General features: G+C 28.3%; 1 long non-coding RNA gene across 1 annotated transcript; it reads right to left on the bottom strand.

The window, feature by feature from the left end:
* Positions 1 to 13,835: 13,835 nt before the first annotated feature.
* Positions 13,836 to 14,270, bottom strand: LOC114459323 (uncharacterized). Its single transcript, XR_003673308.1, has 3 exons — positions 14,248 to 14,270; positions 14,012 to 14,175; positions 13,836 to 13,935 (listed from the first exon to the last, which is right to left on the bottom strand). It is a non-coding gene; the product is annotated as an uncharacterized LOC114459323 (long non-coding RNA).
* Positions 14,271 to 14,486: the final 216 nt, after the last annotated feature.

Here is a 14,486-nt window from a genome sequence, read left to right as displayed (position 1 = left end):
TGGGGCTGGATAAGAGTTTTGTTTGTGGCCAAGTAAATGAATTTGTGGCTCTAAATAAAGAAACGGCTTGTCACATTTTTACAGATGGGTCTAAGGATCCGAGATCAGGAAAAGCCGGTCTTGGAGTCTACATTATGAATTATGAAATTGGGAAAAGTATGCGTGTATCTGATTATGTATCTGTGTTCACGACTGAGTTGTTAGCCATTAGGTGGGCTTTAGATTGGATTGAACAAAATAAACCTGAGATGTCGTATATATATTCGGATTCCATGGCTGCCTTGCAGGCAATTTCTGACCATCCCTCCGGGGCTAGGATAGATACTGTGGTAGAGATTTTGTGTTGCCTCCACCGGATAGAGTTGATGGGGTCTAGTATTGTTTTTTCCTGGATCCCATCTCATGCAGGTATTGTGGGGAATGAAGCTGCTGATAGGCTAGCAAAGAAGGCTCTTCTCGAGACGGAAATTGAATATGTGGTCCGATTGGGGAAGGCTGAGTGTGTCAGTGTTTTCAAAGCTACTGTGTATCAGCAATGGCAAAGGGAGTGGGAGAATGAGTCTAGAGGGAGGCATTATTTTAAGTGTCAACCTTGTGTGCAGGGCACTAGACTCCTGTGGGCAACTTGCCGATCAAATCAAGTTAAGATAACCAGATTAAGACTGGGGCATTGTGGACTAGCTGCATATTTAAATCGAATAGGCAAACATCCGGATGGATTATGTCAGTGTGGTCAACTTGAGACTATTTCCCATGTTCTATTGGCCTGTGGATGTTATTCTGTTGAAAGGGGAACGTTATTTAAAGAACTTTCAACTCTTGGGCTGACAGTGTTTTCAATAAAGTCAATATTTGCATCAAGAACAGAGTCGATTTTAATAGATAAGGCAGTCGTGAGATATCTTCAATCTACCAACCTCTATTTGAGAATCTAAAATGGAGTGACTCTAAGTGAACAGAAGAGGGCAGCATTACGCTTCTTTTAGTGTACAGCCTGCCGGAAACCATTAGAAGAAGAAGAAGAAGAAGACCAGAGGAGGTGCTGTGGAGGAAATGAAGAGCCACGGAAGGTGTAGAGAGAAGAAGAGGAATGGAGAAAGAAGAGAAAGAAAAGGAGACAGAGCAGATAAAGTTGAGAGAGAAAAGAAAAAAGGAAGTCCATGTTCAGAGTTCATGTTTTAGAGGACCAGCCACACAGAAGAGGACGTGAGATTGTCAACCCGACACAGTCTACTGAGCGGACTCTGTGTGAGAGTTGTACGTCAGACCGACGGACGAACATTAGCCTGTTAGCATTTAGCTTAGCTTGTCCAGCAGAGTGATTCAGTGCTACGGCGTCAATCAGCCATCCACCTGTCCTGCTCGGGAAACGAGAGGAGAAACTAGGCTGGTGTGGTGTGAAGTGGACTGCTGCTGTCGGAGAGAGGATTTTCACCGTTGGAGGAGCTAACACCACGTGGAGAGTTTGGACCTTGAATGCACCACGGAGATCCGCCATTTTCCATCAGTGTGGAAGTGAGGGGAGGAGAACACCCTGAAATACAGGCCTGTACTTGTTTTATTTTTATATGCTGGCTTTTTCAGGGTTTATTTTGTTTTATTTTATTACAGTGGGTCCACATTTTGTGAGTGTTTTATTTTTACCTTACCTAAATCTTTGATTGTCTAAACAGTGATTTTTTTTTAATGTTTGGTTAATTCAAAAAGAAAATAATAACATTGATATAAAGCATTATTAATCCCTACTTTTGGTATTTATTATATGTGGTGAAATATTTAATGGGCATGTGTTTTTCCTGTTTCTATTTTATCTTAATAAATCTGCGGTTGGGATAGGCTAATTAAAAATTCAATACTATTTATTAAAGAGTCCCAGAGCCTTGCTCAAAGAATTAGAGGGAGCAAGAGCACTACATTTCCATAGTTCTTTTGTCTTATACTCCATGTAAAGAGGTCTTTTATTAGTCTATTTTCTTTGTAAAGTGGTGCCATTTTTGTGGCTTTAGACTTCAGTTACATTTATGTATAAAATATCTTCCCTACATTATAAACAAATTAAAAATATAACTATTTTTTTTTATATTTTCTGTTTCCACTTGATCCAGAATAATAATAATAATTCTCAACAAGAATTGTTGATTGATTTGTCACATGACTGCTACAGGGTTTGAGTTTATTTTATTTAGTTTCACATCTACCTGTAGCTCTTTGTTTTTTAGACTGATGACAACTTGTTTGTAGTTTTATTTCAGCAAGTTTAAGTTTTACAGTTACAGTTGTGGACCTTTGTAAGTGAATACCCTAGTTACATTACAACAACCAAATGAAACTATATCAACTAAGTGAATTCATAAAAATGGCCTGTGTAAAGGCTTTTTCAAATGAAAAAATTGTTGAACAAAAAATAAACACAGAAAATCTGCTAACCGGGACTCGAACTCGCAACCCTGGGCATGAAAATCCAAAATATTCCATCGGACAGTGGTTTCCAAACTTTTCACAGTTGAAAACACCTTCAGACTTTGAACCTAAAGCCATGTACCCCCTACTCCTCCACACTTAAAAAACATCATAATGTAATGTCATATACAGTTTAGCCCTACAAGGGAATTTTTCACTGAATTTGACCTGTTGAGGAATAATATATAATGGAAAAAAATAACAATAATCTGTTAGCACATAAGAAAACATATTATTCAGAATTATCACTTGTTTGATTTATCTAATCATTTAGTCTACTGGCACTTTTAGAAATAAACCGATTTCCTCTTTGTTTTAGAAAAATAAGTCGACCAAACATTTGTTATGTAAATTTGTTGTTATGTTGCTGCTGTTTTTTTATCCTGCAATACGAGCCAATGCAACCACATTTTGTTATCTGTACTGTAGGGATGTAACGATTCACTCAACTCCCAATGCGATTCGATTCACATACTGGGTTCACGATACGATTCTCTCACGATTTATTTTACAAAATGGGACTGTAGACAATTTTTTTTTTTTGTGAAAAAAACTAGAAAATACTGTATTATTTTCCTTTTAAATTTCATTGTCAAAAGAATCCCTTGATAAACTATTCAAAACAATGTAATTTAACTAAAAATAAATCTTGAATGAAATAAATAAAGGAATAATACAAATGAAAATGAAGCCTATTAATCTAAATTCTGGTTCTAAAATAAACAATGCAAAACTGCATAATAGTTCTTTTTCTTTTAAAAGTGCAACTGAAAATGTATTTTGTGCCTTAACAATTGGACTTTAAAAAAAAAAAAAACCTGATTACACTGATTTACGTCATATTTGTTTGGACCAGCAGAGGGCGCTGGTAACACAGTGGTCGGTTGGCATGCATATATCTTGCAGTGAAGAAGAGAAGCTATGCTAGCAGACAGAGCTAATAGAAAAACATGACTTTTACAGATATTCAAGTAATATTACTGATATTCTTTCGGTGCTAAAGGGGTAATGAATCATTTATTAACATATTTAAGAGTAGAAGGCGGCCAGAAAGAAAGTATTAGCAGACTCCGCCCGCCGCCTACACTTGTGGTTAAAAAAAGTACTGCGATTCAATTTTCAAAAAATCGATATCAACCGTGATACCTATGAATCGATTTTTAACTGCCTTACGATTAATCGTTACATCCCTACTGTACTGTAAAGTTTAAGTTTGAATGACAATAAAGAAAGTCTAAGTCTTGATTGAACATAGATTATGATTTCACTCAAAACTGATCAGAAACCCGAGTAAACTGGTTTGTAGTACAAATGTAATTAACTGTGTACCCACCATCATGAAATTCCTGGAAAAGTAACTGAATTAGAAAAAAATGATTTTCCTGTGTATTTTGGAAATATCGCCTATTTTATTTTAATGTTTGCTTTTACTACTGGACACACCTTGTGTTGTACATTGCTTTTAATGAATGTGTCAGCAAAGAGAAATTGTAATCTTATAATTAAACATGGTAGCACTTAGTTGTTGTGTAATGTTGCATTCAATAGATGATGCTACATTATTTAAAAAATATTTCAAAATAGGTTTCAAATTGCGTCACAAGGGGGTACAAGCCAGTCTACAGAATTAAAATACATTGTCAATTATTTGCACCAGGGGATTTTTACCCTAAAAGAAGGCCAGATTGAAAACATGTGTGTGTGCTTCTTTTGCAGGATACAACTAAAGAAGAGGTACTCGCCTCAGTGACAGTTGGGGTGCTGACAGTTGTCAGTGAAGATCCTCAGCAACAGCTTCTAAATGCAGTGCACTTCCAACCCATTTCCAATGCCATCATCATTGAGGGAGGTACTGTCATGGACAATATTAGGGACTTTCCCCAGGCAGTCTGCCTCATCTTTGGGCTTATATATGCCCTTCACTTAGATTACCCAAAATGCATGGCAAACACGTTCACGTTCATTCAAGCCGTCATGCTTGGATTGGCAAGCAAAGCCCTCCCCCCAAAATTGCTAGGTTTGAAAAATAAACTACTGATGTAGACCAGTTCATACAGTGTCACAACTTACTGTTAGTAAGAATATTGTTCTTATTTCTATTAAAAAGTTCTAACTTTCCATGTTTAAAGTTTAAAGTTATGTTCTAGGTATAATGTTGAAGTTAAATTTGAATTTCAAATATATTTGTATTGTTTGAAAAAGTGTTATTTGTTTTATCAATGTTGCCCAAAAGATGAAACCAGTGTTAATTGTGGTTTCAGTCTTGATTTGTTTTTATTTTGAAGAGCGGACAAACAGGAATTTATTTTTGTTAATGTGGTTTTGTCATTGGGTTTCAGATTATTACTTAAAAGTACAGGCACCAAACATAAACCTAACTTACTGAAGTAAGAAATATTATTTTATAAAGATTCTCTGAGATTTGCTCTGAAAATAATGTTTCTTTTAACTGTTTCATCAACATGATTATTTTATATTCTGCATAGAGAGAACTTTTTTTTTTTCTTTTTTGTCCAAAGCTACAGCATGTTACAAGGTAACTAAAAGATTTTAGTTCAATTGTTTGAGCAAATGTTTAATTCAAATGATGTAGTACATTTGGTGATTTTTGCCTTCATAACGAGCATAAAGAACAGTTTAGTGCCATGTGTCTTGTTAAATGCATTGTTGAGCATTTGAAAATAAATTTTAAACCCACTGTTAATCCATTGATTTTTATTCCATTCATTGTTCTTGAGTTTTTATATCCTGCTCTATTCTCATTCTGTTATAGAATTGTTTTATTTCAACAGCTGAATGTGATGGAGAAAAACTTAAAAGAACTAAGCTATCACTTGAGTACTGAAAGCCCACAATAAATAAGTTACTTTAATCTAATTTATTTAATTTAATTTGAGTGCTGTAAACTCAAAATAAACAAGTTATTGCAATCCAGTTATTCAAGTTAAATTGAGTACTGTTAACTCAAAATTACTAAGTTATAATAATTCAATTATTTAGGTTCATTTGAGTATTGTTAACTGACAATAAATAAGTTAATCAAATCTAATTAACTTAAGTCAACAAAAATTAGTTTTTTTAAGGCAGCAAGTTTGCATATTTTTTTAAGTAAAGTCAACTTATTGAATTTTACAGTGTAAACACTAAGATTAAAACAATTGATTTAAATGTTTTTTTTGCCGTTTTTTGTTGTATTTTATGAGTTTAAATGTAATAAATTGAATATATGACTTAATTGTTGTATTTTATGAGTTTAAATGTAACAAATTGTATATATGACTTTATTGTTGTTTTTTATGAGTTTAAATGTAACAAATTGAATATATGACTTTATTGTTGTATTTTATGAGTTTAAATGTAACAAATTAAATATATGACTATTGTTGTTTAATGAGTTTAAATGTAACAAATTGTATATATGACTTTATTGTTGTATTTTATGAGTTTAAATGTAACAAATTAAATATATGACTTTATTGTTGTATTTTATGAGTTTAAATGTAACAAATTAAATATATGACTTTATTATAACAAAAATAAACAATTTACAGGTAAATGAAATAAACACTAAGATTAAAACTATTGATTTAAATGTTTTTTTGCTGTTATGAAGTTATTCTTTTAGTTGATGGGATTAAAAACAGGTCTCTCCTCCTTTTGTTAGAATTGATGAGGTGAGAGAACACCTTTAGGCCCCTCCCACATCACACCCTAGAATCATTGTTTCAGTAGCAAACATTCATTCTCTTCTGTTCCTGCAGGCTTCACTTCTTCTCCTGCTGCTGCTGCTGCTGCTCTGGATACAGATTGAACAAGGTAAGACTTTTGATTCTTGGACTGTGTTTTTACTTATTTTGCTATTATCAGCTCATGTGATGTTTTACCAGCTTGAGTAAATATTTTATTTTGCTTTTTTTGCCGTTTTTTGTTGTATTTTATGAGTTTAAATGTAATAAATTGAATATATGACTTTATTGTTGTATTTTATGAGTTTAAATGTAACAAATTAATTATATGACTTTATTATAACAAAGATAAACAATTTACAGGTAAATGAAATAAACACTAAGATTAAAACTATTGATTTAAATGTTTTTTTTGCCATTTTTTGTTGTATTTAATGAGTTTAAATGTAACAAATTAAATATATGACTTCATTGTTGTATTTTATGAGTTTAAATGTAACAAATTAATTATATGACTTTATTGTTGTTTAATGAGTTTAAATGTAACAAATTAAATATATGACTTTATTATAACAAATATAAACAATTTACAGGTAAATGAAATAAATACTAAGATTAAAATTACTGATTTAAATGTTTTTTTGCCGTTTTTTGTTGTATTTTATGAGTTTAAATGTAATAAATTGAATATATGACTTTATTGTTGTATTTTATGAGTTTAAATGTAACAAATTAATTATATGACTTTATTATAACAAAGATAATCAATTTACAGGTAAATGAAATAAACACTAAGATTAAAACTATTGATTTAAATGTTTTTTTTGCCATTTTTTGTTGTATTTTATGAGTTTAAATGTAACAAATTAAATATATGACTTTATTATATCAAAGATAAAAAAATTTACAGGTAAATGAAATAAACACTAAGATTAAAACTATTGATTTAAATGTTTTTTTGCTGTTTTTGTTGTATTTTATGAGTTTAAATGTAACAAATTGAATATATGACTTTATTGTTGTTTTTTATGAGTTTAAATGTAACAAATTAAATATATGACTTTATTATAACTAAGATAAACAATTTACAGGTAAATGAAATAAACACTAAGATTAAAACTACTGATTTAAATGTTTTTTGCCGTTTTTTGTTGTATTTTATGAGTTTAAATGTAATAAATTGAATATATGACTTTATTGTTGTATTTTATGAGTTTAAATGTAACAAATTAATTATATGACTTTATTATAACAAAGATAAACAATTTACAGGTAAATGAAATAAACACTAAGATTAAAACTATTGATTTAAATGTTTTTTTAGCCATTTTTTGTTGTATTTTATGAGTTTAAATGTAACAAATTAAATATATGACTTTATTGTTGTATTTTATGAGTTTAAATGTAACAAATTAAATATATGACTTTATTGTTGTATTTTATGAGTTTAAATGTAACAAATTAAATATATGACTTTATTGTTGTATTTTATGAGTTTAAATGTAACAAATTAAATATATGGCTTTATTATAACAAAGATAATCAATTTACAGGTAAATGAAATAAACACTAAGATTAAAACTATTGATTTAAATGTTTTTTTTTCCCATTTTTTGTTGTATTTTATGAGTTTAAATGTAACAAATTAAATATATGACTTTATTATAACAAAGATAATCAATTTACAGGTAAATGAAATAAACACTAAGATTAAAACTATTGATTTAAATGTTTTTTTTGCCATTTTTTGTTGTATTTTATGAGTTTAAATGTAACAAATTAAATATATGACTTTATTATAACAAAGATAAACAATTTACAGGTAAATGAAATAAACACTAAGATTAAAACTATTGATTTAAATGTTTTTTTTGCCATTTTTTGTTGTATTTTATGAGTTTAAATGTAACAAATTAAATATATGACTTTATTGTTGTATTTTATGAGTTTAAATGTAACAAATTAAATATATGACTTTATTGTTGTATTTTATGAGTTTAAATGTAACAAATTAAATATATGACTTTATTGTTGTATTTTATGAGTTTAAATGTAACAAATTAAATATATGACTTTATTATATCAAAGATAAAAAATTTACAGGTTAATGAAATAAACACTAAGATTAAAACTATTTATTTAAATGTTTTTTTGCCGTTTTTGTTGTATTTTATGAGTTTAAATGTAACAAATTGAATATATGACTTTATTGTTGTATTTTATGAGTTTAAATGTAACAAATTAAATATATGACTATTGTTGTATTTTATGAGTTTAAATGTAACAAATTAAATAAATGACTTTATTGTTGTATTTTATAAGTTTAAATGTAACAAATTAAATATATGACTTTATTATAACAAAGATAAACAATTTACAGGTAAATGAAATAAACACTAAGATTAAAACTACTGATTTAAATGTTTTTTTGCTGCTATGAAGTTATTCTTGTAGTTGATGGGATTAAAAACAGGTCTCTCCTCCTTTTGTTAGAATTGATGAGGTGAGAGAACACCTTTAGGCCCCTCCCACATCACACCCTAGAATCATTGTTTCAGTAGCAAACATTCATTCTCTTCTGTTCCTGCAGGCTTCACTTCTTCTCCTGCTGCTGCTGCTGCTCTGGATACAGATTGAACAAGGTAAGACTTTTGATTCTTGGACTGTGTTTTTACTTATTTTGCTATTATCAGCTCATGTGATGTTTTACCAGCTTGAGTAAACATTTTATTTTTCTTTTTTTGCCGTTTTTTGTTGTATTTTATGAGTTTAAATGTAATAAATTGAATATATGACTTTATTGTTGTATTTTATGAGTTTAAATGTAACAAATTAATTATATGACTTTATTATAACAAAGATAAACAATTTACAGGTAAATGAAATAAACACTAAGATTAAAACTATTGATTTAAATGTTTTTTTGCCATTTTTTGTTGTATTTAATGAGTTTAAATGTAACAAATTAAATATATGACTTTATTATAACAAATATAAACAATTTACAGGTAAATGAAATAAACACTAAGATTAAAACTACTGATTTAAATGTTTTTTTGCCGTTTTTTGTTGTATTTTATGAGTTTAAATGTAATAAACTAAATATATGACTTTATTGTTGTTTTTTATGAGTTTAAATGTAACAAATTGTATATATGACTTTATTGTTGTTTTTTATGAGTTTAAATGTAACAAATTAATTATATGACTTTATTGTTGTATTTTATGAGTTTAAATGTAACAAATTAAATATATGACTATTGTTGTTTAATGAGTTTAAATGTAACAAATTGTATATATGACTTTATTGTTGTATTTTATGAGTTTAAATGTAACAAATTAAATATATGACTTTATTGTTGTATTTTATGAGTTTAAATGTAACAAATTAAATATATGACTTTATTATAACAAAAATAAACAATTTACAGGTAAATGAAATAAACACTAAGATTAAAACTATTGATTTAAATGTTTTTTTGCTGCTATGAAGTTATTATTTTACTTGATGGGATTAACTCCTCCTTTTGTTAAAATTGATGAGGTGAGAAAACACCTTTAGGCCCCTCCCACATCACACCCTAGAATCATAGTTTCAGTAGCAAACATTTATTCTCTTCTGTTCCTGCAGGCTTCACTTCTGCTTCTGCTGCTGCTGCTGCTGCTCTGGATACAGATTGAACAAGGTAAGACTTTTGATTCTTGGACTGTGTTTTTACTTATTTTGCTATTATCAGCTCATGTGATGTTTTACCAGCTTGAGTAAATATTTTATTTTGCTTTTTTTGCCGTTTTTTGTTGTATTTTATGAGTTTAAATGTAATAAATTGAATATATGACTTTATTGTTGTATTTTATGAGTTTAAATGTAACAAATTAAATATATGACTTTATTATAACAAATATAAACAATTTACAGGTAAATGAAATAAACACTAAGATTAAAACTATTGATTTAAATGTTTTTTTTGCCATTTTTTGTTGTATTTAATGAGTTTAAATGTAACAAATTAAATATATGACTTCATTGTTGTATTTTATGAGTTTAAATGTAACAAATTAATTATATGACTTTATTGTTGTTTAATGAGTTTAAATGTAACAAATTAAATATATGACTTTATTATAACAAATATAAACAATTTACAGGTAAATGAAATAAATACTAAGATTAAAATTACTGATTTAAATGTTTTTTTGCCGTTTTTTGTTGTATTTTATGAGTTTAAATGTAATAAATTGAATATATGACTTTATTGTTGTATTTTATGAGTTTAAATGTAACAAATTAATTATATGACTTTATTATAACAAAGATAATCAATTTACAGGTAAATGAAATAAACACTAAGATTAAAACTATTGATTTAAATGTTTTTTTTTGCCATTTTTTGTTGTATTTTATGAGTTTAAATGTAACAAATTAAATATATGACTTTATTATATCAAAGATAAAAAAATTTACAGGTAAATGAAATAAACACTAAGATTAAAACTATTGATTTAAATGTTTTTTTGCTGTTTTTGTTGTATTTTATGAGTTTAAATGTAACAAATTGAATATATGACTTTATTGTTGTTTTTTATGAGTTTAAATGTAACAAATTAAATATATGACTTTATTATAACTAAGATAAACAATTTACAGGTAAATGAAATAAACACTAAGATTAAAACTACTGATTTAAATGTTTTTTGCCGTTTTTTGTTGTATTTTATGAGTTTAAATGTAATAAATTGAATATATGACTTTATTGTTGTATTTTATGAGTTTAAATGTAACAAATTAATTATATGACTTTATTATAACAAAGATAAACAATTTACAGGTAAATGAAATAAACACTAAGATTAAAACTATTGATTTAAATGTTTTTTTTGCCATTTTTTGTTGTATTTTATGAGTTTAAATGTAACAAATTAAATATATGACTTTATTGTTGTATTTTATGAGTTTAAATGTAACAAATTAAATATATGACTTTATTGTTGTATTTTATGAGTTTAAATGTAACAAATTAAATATATGACTTTATTGTTGTATTTTATGAGTTTAAATGTAACAAATTAAATATATGGCTTTATTATAACAAAGATAATCAATTTACAGGTAAATGAAATAAACACTAAGATTAAAACTATTGATTTAAATGTTTTTTTTTTCCCATTTTTTGTTGTATTTTATGAGTTTAAATGTAACAAATTAAATATATGACTTTATTATAACAAAGATAATCAATTTACAGGTAAATGAAATAAACACTAAGATTAAAACTATTGATTTAAATGTTTTTTTTTGCCATTTTTTGTTGTATTTTATGAGTTTAAATGTAACAAATTAAATATATGACTTTATTATAACAAAGATAAACAATTTACAGGTAAATGAAATAAACACTAAGATTAAAACTATTGATTTAAATGTTTTTTTTGCCATTTTTTGTTGTATTTTATGAGTTTAAATGTAACAAATTAAATATATGACTTTATTGTTGTATTTTATGAGTTTAAATGTAACAAATTAAATATATGACTTTATTGTTGTATTTTATGAGTTTAAATGTAACAAATTAAATATATGACTTTATTGTTGTATTTTATGAGTTTAAATGTAACAAATTAAATATATGACTTTATTATATCAAAGATAAAAAATTTACAGGTTAATGAAATAAACACTAAGATTAAAACTATTTATTTAAATGTTTTTTTGCCGTTTTTGTTGTATTTTATGAGTTTAAATGTAACAAATTGAATATATGACTTTATTGTTGTATTTTATGAGTTTAAATGTAACAAATTAAATATATGACTATTGTTGTATTTTATGAGTTTAAATGTAACAAATTAAATAAATGACTTTATTGTTGTATTTTATAAGTTTAAATGTAACAAATTAAATATATGACTTTATTATAACAAAGATAAACAATTTACAGGTAAATGAAATAAACACTAAGATTAAAACTACTGATTTAAATGTTTTTTTGCTGCTATGAAGTTATTCTTGTAGTTGATGGGATTAAAAACAGGTCTCTCCTCCTTTGTTAGAATTGATGAGGTGAGAGAACACCTTTAGGCCCCTCCCACATCACACCCTAGAATCATTGTTTCAGTAGCAAACATTCATTCTCTTCTGTTCCTGCAGGCTTCACTTCTTCTCCTGCTGCTGCTGCTGCTCTGGATACAGATTGAACAAGGTAAGACTTTTGATTCTTGGACTGTGTTTTTACTTATTTTGCTATTATCAGCTCATGTGATGTTTTACCAGCTTGAGTAAACATTTTATTTTTCTTTTTTTGCCGTTTTTTGTTGTATTTTATGAGTTTAAATGTAATAAATTGAATATATGACTTTATTGTTGTATTTTATGAGTTTAAATGTAACAAATTAATTATATGACTTTATTATAACAAAGATAAACAATTTACAGGTAAATGAAATAAACACTAAGATTAAAACTATTGATTTAAATGTTTTTTTGCCATTTTTTGTTGTATTTAATGAGTTTAAATGTAACAAATTAAATATATGACTTTATTATAACAAATATAAACAATTTACAGGTAAATGAAATAAACACTAAGATTAAAACTACTGATTTAAATGTTTTTTTGCCGTTTTTTGTTGTATTTTATGAGTTTAAATGTAATAAACTAAATATATGACTTTATTGTTGTTTTTTATGAGTTTAAATGTAACAAATTGAATATATGACTTTATTGTTGTATTTTATGAGTTTAAATGTAACAAATTAATTATATGACTTTATTATAACAAAGATAAACAATTTACAGGTAAATGAAATAAACACTAAGATTAAAACTACTGATTTAAATGTTTTTTTGCCGTTTTTTGTTGTATTTTATGAGTTTAAATGTAACAAATTAAATATATGACTTTATTATAACAAAGATAAACAATTTACAGGTAAATGAAATAAACACTAAGATTAAAACTATTGATTTAAATGTTTTTTTTGCCGTTTTTTGTTGTATTTTATGAGTTTAAATGTAACAAATTAAATATATGACTTTATTGTTGTATTTTATGAGTTAAAATGTAACCAAAGCTATTTTTAATAGTTCTTCTTGTCCTCTGCTACTCTCACACTTTCTTTCTCAGTTGTATTATTCCTCTAACATTAACCTTTCCATCCCACATTCTGCTCAGGAAACACATTTTTCCTCCTGGACTTGTGAAGCTAATCATATTGGTCTCTTTTTAGGTTTACTCCTGTCTCAGAGTCATCTCCCAGACATGTCTTCCTCAAAGTAAGTGAATCAATATAACACATGTTATTACTCTGGCTTGAGGAGTAGCAACAAAGAAGGGAGATTATTTCAAAATAAAAGGTCAACCCTTAGACCGTCACACACACAAGAAACAATGTTACTTTAAATGTTGAATTTGAAATAGTGTTAATGATATTATTTAGTCAATATTAGTGTACATTAGCATGAGTATTGTGGCTTCTCACACAGATCTGCTCTCAGTTGAAATGAAATCATTGAGTGTATCTTTCTCTTTTCAGGAAACCCAACAGACACTATCTCCTCTGCCCCGTTTGCTTGAAAACAAACAAATCCCTGTCCGTTCATCTCCGCCGTGTCTGCATGAAGAATGCTACACCTGAAGCCATTAATGCAGTGGTGGAGAAGGCCAAGAAAGAGGCCCACGCACTGCTGGTATCTGGCAGAATCTTTAACTACGGACGACTTTGCCAGATCATGGCTGATGCAAATCCCCTCAAAAGGTGGGTGGAAGAGCCATTGTTCATGTTTCCTCTCTAGTAAACATAGTGTACATCATTTTACACAGAGTGCTTTTAATGAAAGATAAAAATAGTGCATAACAATGAGTACCTTATTCAGGTCCACTGGATAACATTTGTCTTTCTTCCTCTTTGTCATTGATAGGATGATTGAGGAGTTGCAGCGTCACCACATGGTAGTGACTGATATCCCTCCAACTCTGCCCGACCCAGTTCCAGGTCCATCAACCACACAGCAACCACAGAGTGCTGAGCCTGAGGAGAGCGAACCTGCATCTGACATTGCTTCTGTGAGCAGTGGAGAGACCTTTCAATGGTGAGTCCCACCTTCATCTTTGTTTCCTTTGATAGATGAACTACAAGAAGAATCATCTTCCTGCTTGTGTCTCTTCAACCTGGAACATAACAGGTCTTTTTAACAAAATGCATTTCCCAAAATACAGTGTCCCAGATGTGCAGTGGCAGAGAAAGAACAGGAAGCTGATGGCAGACAAAGGCCTCTACCAGAAGCACTCCCTGGACCATCCTCTGCTAAAGGACTTTGCCACATACCTGGAGAAGGAGCT

The sequence above is a fragment of the Gouania willdenowi genome, unplaced genomic scaffold (assembly GCF_900634775.1).
Source record: "Gouania willdenowi unplaced genomic scaffold, fGouWil2.1 scaffold_296_arrow_ctg1, whole genome shotgun sequence".
NCBI classification, from domain to species: domain Eukaryota; kingdom Metazoa; phylum Chordata; class Actinopteri; order Blenniiformes; family Gobiesocidae; genus Gouania; species Gouania willdenowi.
The sequence above is the reverse complement of the archived record's forward strand: the minus strand, read 5'-3'. Positions and strand labels throughout refer to the sequence as shown.